We start from the raw sequence: 4,429 nt of genomic DNA, 5'->3' as shown, positions 1-4,429 counted from the left end.
ATCCACCCCTCTGGAGTTTGACTTACCTGTAGTGAGCGCAGGTACCTACTGAGTGCGAGTGCGAGTGCGAGTGCGGAGTGATTGGGAGGTCTGAGTGACTATGAGGACTGCGTGACTGTGAGGACTAAGTGACTGTGAGGACTGAGTGACTGGGAGAACTGGGTGACTGGGAGGACTGAGCGAATTGATACTCCAAGAGTAAGCATATGGTTTTATTACTGCGTTGCATTATAGTTGGTATGCATACTGGGCGTGTAGGCATTGCGATGCATTTCCTCATTTGGTACTGTATTGCGACATTCAAGACTTCACATACACATTGACATGTAGGAATAGAGATGTACCTTCCTCATGCCATCTGATAATGAAACATCTTACCTGTTGTTAAAGGATTTTGGGAAAAATCACAGTTTTTGAGATTTACTCATATTTTGGTGATTTCGGTAAAATATTTGGGTTTTACTGTTATACTTGAAAAGCATGCCTATTTTTCGGAACTATGAACAAGCTGAGCATTATATCTTTGAGTTATTATGTGTACTGCTTTAGTTATATTGTTATGAGTTGTACCTGACTGTTGGTGTTGGACTATGACCTTTGTCCAAACTCGTCACTACTTTCAACCTAAGGTTAGGCTTGTTACTTATTCAGTACATGGGGTCGGTTGTACTCATACTACACTTCTACACCTTGCGTGCAGATTTTGGATACTAATGTTGTTGTGTATGGCGGGAGTTGGCATTGAAGATGTACCTGTGTTTCGGTCATAGCTGCCTCTTATTCTTGGTAGATTTAGAATTATTAATCCGTTCATGTATATTTCAAACAGATGATGTATTTATTTCATGGTAGCTTTGTAAACTCTAAATTTTAGAAGCTCATGACTTGTACTACCAGTCATTGGGAATTCCTTGTATAAAAGTTCAGTTATTTCTTCATTTATTTTCTCATTAAATCTAATTGAATCGGATTGTTGTTAATTGGCTTACGTAGCAGGTTGGGATTAGGTGCCATCACGACTAGTTGGATTTTGGGTCGTGACATGGCCTATGCTAATTACATCATTGTAATTCATAGTTATATTGACCGTTTATATAATAGCCAATATATAATTTCACTCATTAAGGTCATACGTATCAGCCACTAGTTATTCATAGCAACCATATAAGTCCATTGACTAAGGTTGTAGTCATATAACCTATGTTAATTACATCATTGCGGTTCATAGTTTATTGACCGTTTATATAATAGCCACTAATTTCATTCATTATGGTCATACGTGTCGGCCACAATTTATTCATAGAAACCATATAAGTCCATTGAGTAAGGTTGTAGTCATATAACCTATGCTAATTACATTATTGTGATTCATAGTTATATTGGTTGTTTATATTATAGCCAATATATAATTTTATTCATTAAGGTCATACGTATCGGTCACTATTCATAGCAACCATAAAAGTCCATTCACTAAGTGTAACGACCCGACCGGTCGTTTTTAGAATTTGCACTTCGTTTAGCTATTTGAAGTCCCGAGTAGCTTCGTATGATCTATTATGACCCGTGTGAAGCGGCTTTTTTGGTTTTTCAGGTGATTCGGGATTTATTTGGAAGAATGATTCTCAACTAGAAAGCTTTAAGTTGGAAGATTTGACCAAGTTTGACTTTTTAGTATTTGATCTCACCAATTTCGGACTTGGACATATGAACGGATATTAAAATGGAGGTCCCAAAGTGATTTGGCGTAATTTTCCGAAAATTGTTAACTTTGAAAGCTCTGAATTCCAAAATTTGGCCATAATTAGATTTTTATGGATATCGGGTTCCGATTTGGATTGCAAGAGTTCGAGCAGCTTCGTAACAATATTTATAACTTGTGTGCAAAATTTGAAGTTATTCCGAGGTGCGTAGGCACGTTTTCCGTTAGTTTTTGAAAAATTATAAGTTTTGATTTTATAAAGCTTGAATTCATTGCGATTGTAGTTTTGATGTTATTTTTGTGTTTTGATAGCTCGAACAAGTTTGTATGATATTTTAAGACTTGTTGGTATATTTGGTTGGGATCTCGTGGTGCTCAAGTGAGTTTCAAATGGGTTTTTAACGTGATCGGTGTTTTGGCATTGTTTTGTGCATAAGCATATAATGATCCAAAGGTCCATTTTTTAGCGTTAGAGATCGGAATTCGATTTCGATACTTCCGGGAGTTTGATAATGATTTATAGGAATGATATGGAATGTTTGGTCTAATTTTATTAAGTCGCGATTGGATTTTTACTGCGAAGCATGAGTTAATTATTTAACGAGCGAAGTTCGTAAATGAGCTTCGAATTGAGTTTCGACTGAACAATTAGGTTGGTATTATTATTTGTAACTCATAGGAGCAAGAATCGTTAAATTTCGAGTTCGTATGAGGGAGTTAGAGTTTTTTTAGTGAAAAACAAATTGCTGGCGCAAGCAAGTTCTGGTGCACACATTTAGCGACTAGAGTTGGTACCTTTGGCGACCGTATTTGGACTTTTAGCGACCACTTTAGTGTTTTTATTGGGCAGTTTTTTTATAAGCTCATTTCAACATTGGAGCTAGGGAACTAGGATTTGGGAGATATTTGAGAGAATTTTCACCATATGGATTGGGGTAAGTGTTCTCTACTCGATTTTGATTATATTTCATGAATCTATCTTTATTTTTGGCATTCGGTTGATGATTTCAAAAGAAAAATTGGGGATTTTTGTCTAAAATTTCATTAAGTGAATTTTTGAGTTTTGAACATCGATTCAGAGTCGGATTTGAGTAAAACTAGTATGGTTAGACTCATAATTGAATGGGTTGTCGGATTTCGTGAGTTTTGTCGGGTTCTGAAGTGCAGACCCATGTTTGACTTTTTGGTTGACTTTGGGCTTTTGATTAAAGATTCGACCCTTGTCGAATGGGTTTGTTTCCTTTGGCATTATTTGATGTTCTTGAGTTTCTTTTGGCTAGTTTTGAGATGTTCGGAGGTCGGTACACGTGGGATGACATTTTTGAAGTATCGTTTGGCTTGCTTGGTATTGGATTTGGCTTGTTTGAGGTAAGTAACACTTCTAAATTTAGTGCTGAGGGTATGAACCCCTGAATATATTGTAATGACCCGACCGATCATTTTGCTTTCTAGATCCCCATTCCCCTAAATAAGACTCCCCGTATGTGCTTTTAATGTTTTTTGACTTGCGGGGATGGTTAGTTTGGGTTGGGAAGGGTTCGGGTTAAAATCGGAACACTTAGTTCCTTATTATTGGCTTAAAAGGGTTAAGTTTGATTTGGGTCAACATTTGTAGTGAACAACCTTGGAACCGGGATTTGACGGTCCCAATAGGTTTGTATGATGATTTTGGACTTGGGCTTATGTTCGGATCGGGTTTTGGATGACCCGGGAGCGTTTTGGCGCATAAAGTTGAAGGTTGACGCATTGAATGTTTAAAGTTCTTTAAATTTGGTTTAAAGTTGGTTTTGGTGTTATCGAGGTCCGTTTGGTATTTCGAGTCTAGGAATAGCTCCTTATGGTGACTTAATACTTGCATGCAAAATTTGGTGTCACTTCGAGTAGTTTAAGTATGATTCGGCGCGTTCAGAGTGAGTTGGAAGAACTTAAAGTTCATAAGTTGATTTGATTCAGTGTAATACTTAGTTTTGATGTTATTTCATGTGTTCCGAGGTTCGAGCGAGTTCGTTTTATGATTTTGAACTTGTTGGTATGTTTGGACGAGGCTTTGGGGGCCTCGGATGCCATTCGGACAATGCGCAGAACTCGTTTTGACTTGGAAGAATTCTGATGCAGCATGGCTTTTGGTGCGTTTGCACCTGTGAAGAATTGGCCACAGGTGCGGCACCGCTGAAGTGACTGGTTATCCGCAGGTGAAAATCTGGGCTCCGTGGGCTGGGTCTGGAGGTGCGGACATGGGAGCACAGGTGCACGACCGCAAAAATGATCACTGGTCCGCAGAAGCGGCCTTGAGCTGGAGGGGCAGTGGCGCCGGTGCATGGTCTCGACCGCATCTGCGAGCCCGCAGATGCGAAGAGGGCGTCGCAGAAGTGGAAGCAGGCCAGCTGGGGAGGACCGCATATGCAATGCTTTTTCGGCATATGCGGAGCCGTAGAAGCAGAGCCGCAGAAGCGGCCGATTCTCCACAGAAGCGGAACCACTAGGAGGCAGAAGGGTGCATTTAAGTCGGGACTTAGGCTATTTTGGCTCATCTCTTTCATCTCTTTGGCGATTTTTGAGCTCTTTGAAGAGGGGTTTTCACCTAGCTATTGGAGTCAAGTAATTTCTATCCAATGTAAGTTAAATACATAGATAATGGGTAGATTTTAACATGTAAGATTGTGGAAATTATGGGTTTAGTTGAAAAACCTAGGTTTTGATAAAAATGGGATTTGACCACGAGAATGATTA

The sequence above is a fragment of the Nicotiana tabacum genome, chromosome 4 (assembly GCF_000715075.1).
Source record: "Nicotiana tabacum cultivar K326 chromosome 4, ASM71507v2, whole genome shotgun sequence".
NCBI lineage: Eukaryota > Viridiplantae > Streptophyta > Magnoliopsida > Solanales > Solanaceae > Nicotiana > Nicotiana tabacum.
This window is presented reverse-complemented; position numbering follows the sequence as displayed.